General features: G+C 41.8%; 1 long non-coding RNA gene across 1 annotated transcript in view; it reads right to left on the bottom strand.

Annotated features, from left to right (window-relative positions):
• The window catches only part of LOC306664011, a 37,349-nt gene extending 24,639 nt beyond the window's left edge, over positions 1 to 12,710 (bottom strand). The window contains exon 1 of the long non-coding RNA XR_013764612.1: positions 12,634 to 12,710. This is a non-coding gene — a long non-coding RNA (uncharacterized lncRNA). The remainder of the gene's footprint in view (positions 1 to 12,633) is intronic.
• Between the last annotated feature and the right edge of the window lie 799 nt (positions 12,711 to 13,509).

Below are 13,509 nucleotides of genomic sequence, written 5' to 3'. Positions count from 1 at the left end.
AGAATAAGCAGAAAAAAAATTGGTCTTCACTTCATCTCTAATTCCCTGTGAAATTCCTCAAGTGTTGCACAAAGAGCATGACTTGGGAATCACAGAGACCTAAGATCAGACTCCTAGTTCCATCATTCATTGGCTGGGTAGCCTTGGAGAGGTGACCTAACATCTCTGAGCTTTAGTTTCCCAATCTGCTGTGCAGGGCTGTGGAAAGCACTAGAGATAATGAGTGTAAAGCCTCCAGGATGATAGCAATGATGCAGACAGTGAGAACAAAAGCAGGTGAGAACAAATATCAGCAGGAGTCACTGAGAAAGGCTAGTGACCTGAGCACCTGTGGTCTGTCAGATGTCTCCATCAATCACATCGCACCTGGATCAGGTACATCAGTATCCCAAATCCTCACTGCTCCCATGATCTGCTTTGCAAAATCAGACTCCAGACCCTTATTTGTCCCATGTCATCTTGCACCACCTTCTGTCACAGGGCGCAGGTTCCCACAGCAGACTTCTCAGCCTGCACATGCCCCATTCAGTTCTGGTGCCACAATACCATGCTCAGGCTGGCCCTCCCACTGGGGCTTTTCTCATCCCATCTGCAGCTTGTTGAAATTCCATCTGTCTTCCAAAATATCTCTCATGAATCATCTCAGAGGGGTCTTCCTTAATCTCCCTTTCAGAATAACACCTCAGCCCACCAGAGCACAGTTGGGTATAACACCAATTGCTTCTCATAAAAGTCATTGAATATCCTTTTCTCTAAATCAGTCTGCTGGCTTTAGCAAACAGCGAGGGCTCTGCTGTTCAATCCCATCTGACTCTTTGATTTCCTAGCAAGTGATCTTAGTCTCCTTATCTATAAAATGGGATGATAATCATAGTGTCAGATACATGGGATTAAATGTGACCATGCAGGTGAAAGTGTCTGCCACAGATTGTTCAGTAAACATTGGTCACTGCTGTATGAAGTTGCATGAGTTAATGGGGTTGTTGGCCCTCAAGCCTAGAAGCTCCCAAGGCCAAGAATTACACCATCCCCAGAGAGAGAACACAGTTCCTGGCATGCCCAAATGTTCCATAAGTGTTGGCTGAATAGGACTGGACCTTCCCTCAGGAGGATAACCCTTTGGAGATGAGACTGTCTGTTCTGACATCTCTGGACAGAGCTGAGCTGAAGCAGAGGTTAAGTCACCCCTCACCAGCACTGCAGGAGAGCAAGGTTCAGGAGGCAGGTTATACTGGGCAGTGGCCTTCTGTGTGGTGATGGGGCTGCCTCAGCCCTACCCCAACCTTAAAGGGTTCTCCCAGTCTCACAGCCAGAAAATATCAGCTCTTGTCCCACCCTCAGCCCAAAGGCTCTTCCTTGAAGAGCACCTGAGTGACATGCTGGGTGCACCATGGAAAAATCTAGAAACTCAGTTCTGTCCTCTTCACAGGGCCTCCATATTTAGCCCCACAGTGAACAGGGCCACAAATGCACAAAGACCTGGGCTCATTCTCACTGAGACTGCAGCTGTTCTCAGCTTTTCCCCACCTCCCATCAGGAAACAACTCAGAAACATAATTGAGCAGCTGTGGCTGTAAAAAGAACCCACTTCATGATACATGGTGTCCAGCAAGTATGTGCCGCAGTCCCAGTGACAGTGACGGGGAGCCAACACACTGGATGGGCTGAGTCTGCTCGGTGCACTCCAAACTGTTCTGACGGTTCTCTGTCTGCCTCTCCACCTGTGTGCCATGGGCTCAGGACTTGCTGTGCTGTCCACTCTGGCTCCCAGTGGCCCAGCCCCCTCCTCAGAGCCTGTGTATGAGATAGTCTGCTGATTCCTTTGCAGGGGCCTTAAGTGATGAACTCAGAGCTGTGGATACCCACTGAGTCCCTCGCCCTTTTCTTTATACTCCTGAGCAAGTGTCCATCAGAAGCCATATTTGAATCAGGATCTGCTAACTGATTCCAATTCTTTTTCTTTCCATCTACACACTATGGATTTCTATGAGTTTGTAGCCTTGTTTGACCAAATCACTCTTGCGCACATGTTATTTTGAAAGATTAGCACAGAATCCAACACAACATTTCCCTTGGATTCCTCTTCCAAGCCAACAGAGAAAAAAACAATTTCCAAAAAAAAAAAAAAAAAAATAACACATTATTAACCAATGAATAAGAGCCAAGAAAACAATGCAGCCAGCATATTTATTCCAAACAGCTTGTTTAGAATGCAAATTGCAAATATATCTAATTCCAACAGGCTCTTTGGGGGAAATGTGGTGAAGATTTCTTATAGCAAGAAGAGCCAAGAAAGTCACCAAGTGGTTGGGGCCTACTCACTGGCCAGGGGCTGCCTCACACAGGGCAATGCTGGCTTCTACCAAATCAGGATTTCTCATGCCAAAGGATTCACTCCCAGAGTCCTGCTACCTCTCACACCTCCCACTGGAGAGCAACACCCTTCATCCCATGCTCTGCCTTTGCCTTGAGAGCGGCCATCTGGCCATAATCAACAGCACCAAGATCCTTCCCTGTAAACAAAGGCAATTTCCCCATGAGGGGGAAAAAAAAACCCACCACACTGTGACAGCCTCTATTAATAGATGTCGGAATCGGCCCCTGAGTGCGTGAAGGTCCAGACCAATTTGATTTATGAAAACCAAGCAAACTTTCCAGTAGGTTTGGCACGTCCACAGCATTGGAGGAAGGCTTTAATTATACTGCCTTTGCTCATTAAATAGATAAGATCTTAGCAGAGACAAGTTATGTTTTGTCTTCAGGAAAAAAATGTAAATCCATCTGGCTCCATATTTTACAGTAGTCGTTAATAGCCTAAGGTCATGTGAAATGCTGTTTTCATCTTCCTAGGGAGACATCAACATGAGAACCCTGAGACTGGCAGCACAGCGAGGATGATGATGAATTTAGAGCATTCCTGTCTCCACATAGCCCCAGAGCCAACCGGCATCGCACGAGGACTAGATGAGATAACAAAGCATTACAAGAAAGAAGGAAAGAAAGAAAGAAAGAAAGAAAGAAAGAAAGAAAGAAAGAAAGAAAGAAAGAAAGAAAGAAAGAAAGAAAGAAAGAAAGAAAGAAAGAAAGAAAGGAGGGAGGGAGGGAGGGAGGGAGGGAGGGAGGGAGGGAGGGAGGGAAGGAAGGAAGGAAGGAAGGAAGGAAGGAAGGAAGGAAGGAAGGAAGGAAGGAAGGAAGGAAGGAAGGAAGGAAGGAAGGAAGGAAGGAAGGAAGGAAGGAAAGAGAGAGAGAGAAAGAGGCTTGGAGTTATCACAGAAATGCCTCCTGTTGGGAAATCAATAGAAAGAAGATTTGTACTTAATGACTCAGTTGACCCCCTTTATAGGCCAGAAAGAACCAGTTCTCTCTGGGCACAAGTCTCTTAGTGCCCTATTGCTACCCGAAGAGGTCATCACTAACAGCAAGTAGAGAATCAGAATGAATGAGAACTTATTGTGGAGACAAAAGAGCCTATCATTGTTGTCAAACGAAAGTCCCTTGGAGAATGTACTGAATGTACACCATACATAAGACTATCAGGACTCAGGAAGAATCAACTACATAAAACTAAGAAGAGTTTCCGTATGAAATTACCCTAAGAGTTTGGATCTCTTCTCCTCATTCCCCCTTCCTTATTCCTTGGGCGATTTCATCCATCTGAAGGTTTTAAATATCTCCTAAAGTCTATTTTTTTTTACATTTGTATCTCCATGACATTTCTCTACCGTGAACCTTAAATTTTAAATATAGCTGCCAATTTGACATCTCAAACTTGACATACCCCAAACCCAGCTTCTAGTCAATCACTTTTAGATAGTGACCTGCCATGTTTCTAGATTCATATGTTAATTCTAGGATTTGTTACTGTGTGTTCTTTATGATTTTATATAGACAAGATCATGTTGCTCTGAATAAAGATAGTTCTATTTCACTCCAATTTATATGCCTTTCATTTCTTTTTCTTGCTTTATTTCAATGGCTAGGATACCTTAATACAGTAGTGACTAGAAGTCATGAGAATGAATGTCCTTGCTTTGTTCCTGATCTTAGAGAAAAATTATTCAGTCTTTATTATTAAGTATAATTAGATTAGCTTTTTTAATAAATGCCCTTTATCAAGTTGAAATTGTTCTCTTCTAATCCTAGTTTTGGGGAATTTTCACTATGAATAGTTTTTGAATTTTTATCAAATGCTTTCCCTGTGTTTATTGTTTCCTTCTTTGTTTTTGCAATGTAGTGTGTTATGATGATTATTGTTTTAGTGATAAACCAAGCTTATATTCCTGAGATAAATTCCAATTGGTCATAATGTATAATATTTTCATATATTTCTCAATTCAAATTTCTTAAGTTTTGTTATGGATTTCTTCTGTCTTCAGAGGGATATTACTCTTCAAGTTTCCCTTTTTGTCACCTTTTTGGGCCAGATTTTAGTATCAGAGTCAAGTTTGTTAGGTTTTGTTTTGGTTTGATTTTGGTACTGCAAATTGAACCTAGGCATGCTTAACCACTGAGTCACATCCTCATCCCTTTTTTATATTTTGTTTTGAGACAGGGTCTCATTAAGTTGGTTAGGGCCTTGATTAGTTACTGAGGCTGGCCTTGAACTTGCAATCCTCCTACCTCAGTCTCCTAAGCCACTGGAATTACAGGCATGTATCACCATGCCCGACTTTCTAGGTTTTTGTTTTTGTTTTTAAGCTCTTTTTCTTTTGTTTTCAGAAACTTAACTATGATGTACATTGGCATGGGATTTTTAAAATGAATTTTTCTTGGTGTTCCTGATTTTCTTGGATCTAAAGTTGATGTAATTTGGGAACATTTGGTTTATTACTTCTTAACTTTCTGTTTCATTTACTCTCTTCCCCTTCTAGGCCTCCAATTATCCATATGTTAGACTACTTGCTATTATCCCACATATAGATGAGTCCTTATATTTTTATACCTTTCTTCTCCCTTATTTGTATTAAAACACTTCCACTGTTCATAGTGGCACATGCCTATAATTCCAGCTACTCTGGTGGCTGAGGCAAGTGGATCACAAGTTCAAGGCCAGCCTGGACAAGTAAGTGAATCCCTGTTTCAAACTTTTTAAATAATTGTTTAAGGATCTGGGCATGTAGTTCAATGGTAAAGGAACTCTAGTTCTAATCCCTAGTACCAAAAAAGAAAAAAAAAAAAAAAATCCATTGCTTTCTCTTCTAGTTCACTGATTCTTGCTAGAGTCTCCAATTTGATGTTAATAATCCAAGGAAGTTTTTAATTTTTAGATATTCATGCTTTTGATTTTAAAATTTCCATTTGGTTCATTTTTATAGTTTTCATCTGTTTCCTCTCTATGTCTACCTTTCCTTTAAGTTCTTGAACATATTTATAGCAGCAGTTTTTATATCTTTGTTCACTAATTACAAATCCTGGGTCATCTCATGATCTTTATTTTTTCCTGACTAGTTATCACATTTTACTGCTTTTTGGTATATCCAGAAATTTTTTATTATATTTCCGATACTATCGCTGTCTTATGGGAATCTAAAAAAGATGCTATTATCCTTAAAAGGGTATGGTTGTGTTTCAGGAGATATTTAACTCATGGGTGGGTCTTCTTAGTCCTGTCCAGTTTAGTTTTATTCTTTGTTAGGGTTGAGCTAGTTTTGTATTTTCCTTGGTTTCAAGGTATAACCTTCCTCTGGATTTAGTCCTTATTTCTAAGACAAGATCTTCCAGAATATTAACTGCATGTTTGAGATGCTTACTGAGTTGTTTCCATCCTGGCTTGACCATCTCCAAGCTCTTTGAGATCTCTGATATTTCCATTCAGCTCTCAGATGCACAGCAGCCACTCTGGCAGGCTGTGTGGAGTCTGCCCCTGTATGAAACACCCTATCCCCCAGCCAAGGATCCATACGGACTCCCATTTAAATTTCTGAACAATTTACTTCTCTCTGATACTCTGTCCCACAGTGTCCTCAAACTGATTTCTGCCTCATCTGGATATTTTGACTTGATATATTTTATTTAAAAAGCAGTAACAAGCAGCTAGTGATACATGTTCATGGATTATCAATGTCTCTGAACAACACAGAATAACTGAGAGACTGGAAGCTTTCATTGCCTGGCATCTCCCTGGCTGTGTTGTAGCCCTTGATACAGAAAAGTAACTTCTGATGATGTTAGGATGATTATATGGATAGTTTATAGCTAAAAGTTCTAGCTCTGCCTGGAGGAGCATATTGAATGGGTTTTTCACACCTGTTGGTATATGAACCTCATTTTTTGAGCCCCACATTTTCTCTCTTCTAGCTGGTTGTTTGATCAGACATCTTGGCTGAGACTGATGTGACTTAATATCTTTGATTCTCTGCCAATACAGTTTAAAATTTGGGGCATCTCATCTTTTTTGTCAAAAGAAAAATATAGATTGAAAGAGGGTAAGAGCAGAAACTTGAAAGCAACTGAAGTAATTAAGACTGTGCGTTTTCTTTTTTTCTTTTCTTCTTCTTTTCTTTTTTTCCAAAGCATGATACCTTATCCTTGGCTTTCTCAATAAATGCAGAGGAAAAGTCTATATAGTTCCTACACAGATAGGACACAAGGTGCTCCATGCTTTATACAATGATAATGATGTGTACAGATTGGAATTTCATTAAGTTTCAGGTCATTTGATTGTAAGACATCATCATTTGGGTACCTCAGTTGAACTATGACATGATATCAATAGCCACATGGGAACACACAAAATCTGTCACACAATTACTGCTCTGAAATCCCTTTTACCTTATTTCTGAAAATATGATATTTCTGTTGCCATTAGTAGCAAATGATACACAATCAGTTGCACACAACTCAGCAACTAAATGAGCACAGCTTCATCTTCTTTCAACTGACTTATTTTATTAGGTCTTATAAAACCTGGTTATTCCAAGTGCTGCTGGGACCTGCAGCATTGGTTAAGAATGACTCTTTGGCTGCCCCTTAGCACCACTAATTAATTTTAACAATATTCCCATGTGATTTGTTTGCACATTAATGTTTGAGCAGTGTTTTTATAAAGTATGTGGTTGTTTTGCAAGAAACTATGGGATTTTGATCATTTAGCCCATGGCATATATCTGTTTCACTAATATTAGTTTTATATGCCTCTGCTCATTTTTGTTTTTTCAATGCCAAAGCATAGGGCAATCTTTTTAAAACATTATAATGTTAACTAAACTTATAGTGTATAGCATCAAACTGCCTCTAACTTTATAACTTATGTGACAATAGGAACGGCTAAGACCAGGTTTTCACATGTGTAGGTGATGATAACCATGTCAGGACTGCTCCATGGCCAATGGCAACAGTGCAACATCATTAAATATCATAGATTTTAAAATAGAGAAAATAAGGAAAATATGCATCCTAAAATTGAGGAAATGGAGTGAGCTAAATCATGGTCTAGATTTAAGCACTTCTGGCATCAGGAATCAAGGTGCTTAGTTACAACAACAAATACAATCCAGACAACCAATACAGCCCTTGTCTGTGTGGTCTACCTGTTGTGTAGAGTGTCTTCAACTCCAATTTTCCCTGACTTGTTTCCTTAAGAAGGAGTTCCTTTAAGATGGTAACTCCATGCTCTTTTCTGAGGCTTCATGAGCCTAACCAGGTTGAGCCAAGCGCTGGTTGAACATTCCTCAACAGAAGTCTGCAGATGCCACCTTAACTATGTCCGGGGATTTCTTGACTCCCAATCCACCTGTAACCAGGCAAGGTTTCTGTTGCTTTTGAAAGCCATCGTCTTTGCTTTGCTGCACACCAGAGTTGTCAACACACTCACATTTCTTTCCCAATGGAAAGAAGCATTTGCCAAAAAAGATTTTGACTGGATTAAATAGAATTGATGTACTCCTCACCTTGATTTTAAGTATGAAAAAGCTTACAAGCTAGGGACCACGAATAAATGACCCCCTCAATAATTTTTCATCCAGTTTTCCCTGACTGGTTTCAGAGACTCAAGGTCCTTAAGTCAGGAACACTGTGTTCTTCTGCGTGTCCCTGTGTGCTTGGTAAGCCTTGGCTGATCATTCCAGAAAGTATGGGCAAGGGGGGAAATGATTAGTTAATCTGGAACACCTGGGATTCTGGAGCATCTGTCTCATTCCACAGTTTTCCTCCCCTAGTTTAACTCCCGCAGGAGACTGTGTTTTCACTGTGTTGTTTTGGTGGTGGTTTTATCATTTTCAGGACTGGCATGTAATAGAAAGTTTACTTTTTGTTTTTTTGTTTTTTTGTTTGTGTGTGTGTGTGTGTGTTGACCACACTGATGAGAAGGTATAACCTCCGAAGGTCACAGATGGAATCAATTGTGATTCCATCTCACAGCTCAACTCCAAATGATCATTAAACAAATGCCAATCAACACGGACGCCATGAATAACTGTTCATAGAAACTGACTTTTTAAGGAAGACTTTCATTTTTTTCACTCTGCTCCTAATAGACACCCTCCCTCTCTCTCTCTCTCTCTCTCTCTCTCTCTCTCTCTCTCTCTCTCTCTCTCTCTCTCTCTCTCTCTCTCTCTCTCTCCTCTCTCTCTATTCCTCTCTATCCCTCTGTCCCAAGACAGTGTAGAACTTGGAATATTCTTCCAGATGCCCATGGAAAGTGTATCACACTTCACAAAGCTGTACAATGTGGCTGGCTTGGCTAGTAACAACTCACATGTTTCTTGGTGTGGGGATATGGTATCTCTCAGCCTCAGGGGTAATGGACATTGAAAATTGACACAAGAGTCTAACATCTGAAACTCTGACCACTGTGTGGGCAATTGATACAGAGGATGTTTCTAGTGCAAGAACTATGGGTTTGGTCCATTCCACATGCTAAGCTATTGATCAGATTAGCAACAGCCTGTCTGTCATGGGCAGATTCCTGCTAGCATATGTGTGACAGAAGGTGCCCAGAGCTTCATAGGGAACAAGTTCTCTGCTCTAAGAAATCAACCATGCCAACTGGTCCATTTCCACAGACCCCAGGACCACCAACAACAAACATTGCAGCAATTTAGAGATGACTACTATTGAGGCTTAAAATTTCATGTCATCTTTGACCTCCCAGGCAGAAGTGACCCTTCACAACTGGAAACCCCGGAGCAAATTCCCTGTCCCACTATCACAGAACAGTCCATGGACTGATTAGTCTCTGTCCTCACTAAGCAGTAGGCCTCTTAAGAACTAAGACTGCATCTGGTTCATTATCTACCCCCATGCCCGGCATGGACCTGCACAAAGTAGATGCTTTACTATTGTTATGGTTTAGATGTGATGTCCCCCAAAACCTCACATGTGAGACAATGCAAGGTTTGGAGGAGAAATGACCTAATTAACCTAATCAGTGAATTAATTCCTGATGGGATTAACTGAGTGAGACAGGTGAACTGTGTCTGGAGGAAGTGGTTCATTGGGGGTGTGGCTTTGGGATATATATTTGTATCTGGAGAGTCGAGACTCTCTTTCTGCTTTCTGATCACCATATGAGCTGCTTCCCTCTGCCACACTTTTCCACCATGATGTTTTGCGTCACTTCAAACCCCAAGGAATGGAGCTGACCTTCTATGAACTAAGACCTCTGAAACCACCCTCAAATTTTTCCGCCTCTACAGTTGTTCTGGTTAGGTCTTTGAGTTGCAACAGCAAAAAAACTGACTAAAACCACTATGTTTGTTGAAGGTAATTAGAAACTTAATGAACTGGTATTAAATGACCTAGAAATGGACAATCTGGGGGTCAGTAGAGGATCACTTTCTAAAACCACTCAACGAAATTACTCTTTTTTTACCAGAACCATTGACTTCTAATCCTAAAGTCCCTCCTATTCCTTAATTATCTACAGAAATAGGAACTAGAAGTAAGAGAGAGCAAGGTAGAAGAGAGTACTGGTTAATATGAAAAAAATGACAGATTCTGGTTTGATATAATTTTCTAATATTTCCTTAGGGATGGATTTGTTTGGATCCTCAAAGGACAATGAAATCTGACAGGCCCAAAACAGAAGTAGGGATAGGTAGAATGGGCCACAAAAAGAGGTAATGAATCTCCTATCTCTAGAGGAATACTTTTCTAGAGTATTCAGGATCTGGCTCATACTTTCTCAGGAGAGCTGGTTGTGAATGTCTCTTCCCAACTGCATTCGGGGGTGTCATATTGGTAGCTTGAAATCAGTCACAGAAACAGCCAAAGTACAAACAGGATTTGTACATCTTCTCAAGAGAGCCAATTGTTAAACATTTGCCAGCACACCACTGATTAAAGGTTTAATAGACAGTATTAAGGAAATCTGTATGAGATCTACTGCTTGACAAGATAACCTTTAAGGCCACTCCAGCACCAAGGTTTTAAGACAGCTCTTATTCCACCTGGAGAGAGAGGCTCCAAGCCTGGGATTGCTATTATTGGCATCACCACCAAGTTCTTGAACTTGGTCACCTCACCCACTGGAACTGTTTTATGGACTTAGCTAGAGGTCTGGCTCCCCAGCACCAACACTATCATTACCACCATCCCCCAGCTCAATAAGTCCAGTAGGCAATCCCACTCAGAGTCCCAACTTGGCAGTCATCTTGGAATTATTTTCTAATCTGTGGCATGAAACTTCCCACAGCTCCCCTGTGGATGTGGAGCAGCCTTGGATTCTACATGCTTGTGCACCAGCAGAAGCTGGAGGGTGAGGTCCAGTCACCAGAGTTTTTCTGCAGGTAGAAGGTGTCTTCCAAGGTCAGCCCCAGGAATCCTGTTTCCATGTGGAGCAGATGCATGAGGCTACCAGGAGGGAAGGATGGGTAATGGAGTCAGAAGGGATCCAGATGGAGGCAATTAGCAGTTGTCACAAAATAAAGCTGCAACAATAGGGACACTGCCTGGGGGATACTCAGTTTCCTCCCATGAACAAGGACTTCATCTGGCTTCAGTTTTCTTGGTCTTCAGAGAACAGGACTAGAGGAAGGGCTCTCCCCGTGGAGCTCTAGCTACTTGCTTTCTCCTTTCCATGTTGCATAGTCCAGGCCTGGCATGCATGAGATGCTCAAAAAGAATTTGCTGAGTAAGCAAACAAATGAGATAACCATTGGAGTTCTGCCTTTGCCTCTCTGTTTCATCTCCCTTTGAGTGTCCAAACAAACCTGTCTCTTCCAGAAGGCCTTCCCAAATCCAGGTGTCAAATATGTCATCAACCCAGGGCACCACTGACCCCCTGCTTTACTCCTTTCCTTTCTCAGAAGCCTCCCCATGCTAATCAGCCAAAGACAACTCTCTACTTGGGTTTACCATGTTTCTTCAGGAAATCATGAGCTTCTGGAGACCATGGCCCACACTTTCTCTAAAGTTCTTCCCTGGTGTCTGGTTGAAGGTCCCTGAGCTAGATGTGTTGTCGGGGGTTCCATGATCCCATTATGGTTGGTAACTGGCCAGGACCTCCATCTGCTGTATCACAGCTACGCTCTAGAAGAGATGGTGTCCTGCATCTCCTGCAAGATTTTAGAAGAGCTTCCTGTTTTTCATCTTTGGTAGGGTGCACTGGATTGCAGAATGGATTTCATGCCAGTGCGACTTCCCCAAAGGTTAACAGAGGTGGCAGTCACAATCCTAATAATGAAGCCAAGCACCAACAGTGCCCCCATCATCCAGGTGAGGATGGAATTGGCTCTGCCTCTTGTCTTGCTCTTGGAGAGCAAACTGGTCTGGGGAAAGATGGAATAGAATGGAACAAGCAGAAAGCGCTTGACCTTCCCCAGTTCTAACTTGGTCTCCGACAATAGCTCAAACTCAGGGGAAGGTGTGCTTTCTCTCTGTCACTGAGAGAATTCAGAAATCACATGGGAAATATGCCAGGCATTTGCCAATTTAGGATTTAAGTTACATTTTAAATTCTGGGATGGAGCTCAGTAATAGAGTGCTTGCCTAGCATGCTTGAGGCTCTGGGTTCAATCCCCAGCACCGCAGAAAGAATAAAGATCAAATTCCTTTTGGAGCTCTTCATGTTTATACAGATTCTAAATCTGAACAAACAAGATATTTGTTACTTCATTGTAGAAAAAAGAGGAAGCTATCACTCTCTCACTTCATTAGATTAAAAATCTAAATCCAAAAGAATTAGTGTTCAGTGTGGATTCCAAACTTGGCAATCCATGAGAGCTAACTTGTTTGTTCAAATAAAATACCGATATTAGATCATCCTCACATCTCCATGTCTGTCTTACTTAGCTTGGGCTGCCATAACAAAGGCCTCAGACTAGGTGGCTAAACAAGACACTTATTTTTACACAGTTATGGATACTGGAAGTTCAAGATCAGAAAGCCAGCGTGGTTCTGGAGAGGGCTCTACCTGACTTTGAGACAGCTGCTTCTTGCTGTGTGCTCACATGGCCTTTCCTCAGCGTGTGCTCATGGAGGGAGGAGGAGAAAGAGGAAGAGAGAACTAATTTTCCTATTTTTGAAAGGCCACCAATCCTATCGAATTGGTCCCCCACCCATAAGACCTCATGGTAACCTTAGTTACCTCCTAAGAGACCCATCTCCAAATGCGATCACACTGGGAGGCAGGGGAGAGGTTGGGGCTTCAACATATGCATTTGGAGGGGGTCACAATTCAGCCCATGGCAATACCTGTGATGAGCTTCACTAATGCCTCAAGTTCAAAGGTCTTCCAGCCTGGGCATCTTTCTCCTAGGTGGATGTCTGTGCTTAGACTGTGCAACCCACTTTCTTACAAGAAACCTGTAAAAAAAAAAAAAAAAAAAAAAAAACTCCATCCAGAACCTATCATCTTCCCATTGCTCAGGTCAGCCCCACCTCTCTGCAATCACTATTAAACCGCAGAGATAATTACTCATCTGAGGCCCGCAGTTCTCCCACATAACCTGAAGCCATTGCCATTTGTCACAACAGATCATTTCTTGAACTCCGACAGCCAGCCCTGGGAGCAGGAAGAATGCTCATTTTCCTCACCCTGCCAGAGCTTCAGAAAGAACTGAGCTCAAAATAGATGCTATTGAAGCAGGAGACACACAAGGAGGTACACAGCCTATCAATACCTCCATGCTGGCCTCGCCTCACCTTCCAATCCTATTGACTGTGTGAGAACCATGGCTAGAAGCTTTGTAATCTGAAACCATTAAGTATTCATGGGGCTGGCAACCACAAATAGAAAATGAATTGGATCGCTCTCTTTCAAATTAGTATAATGACATTATCTGGGAAATGATAAAAAGGAGTTCAAAATATGGGCTTGAATTTTTGTCTCACTTTTCTGCTCAGGATCTTTTCTCTGTCTTTCACAATGTTCCTTTCCTGGTGGTTTGGAGACCCCTGTGTTCTGTGGCATATTCCCAAGAATGAGAGAGGCCAAAGTCAACTTTGACCTTGTATATCTTTTCTGTTTCCAAGTCAGAAATTCAACTGTTCCTTCTTCTTCCTTCTAAGGATCAACCTTACTGCTGATCCCCCAGCTCTCTGAAGTTCCTCCTAAATGTCTTATGAATG

The sequence above is a fragment of the Sciurus vulgaris genome (genome assembly GCF_902686455.1).
Source record: "Sciurus vulgaris genome assembly, chromosome: 6".
NCBI lineage: Eukaryota > Metazoa > Chordata > Mammalia > Rodentia > Sciuridae > Sciurus > Sciurus vulgaris.
The sequence above is the reverse complement of the archived record's forward strand: the minus strand, read 5'-3'. Positions and strand labels throughout refer to the sequence as shown.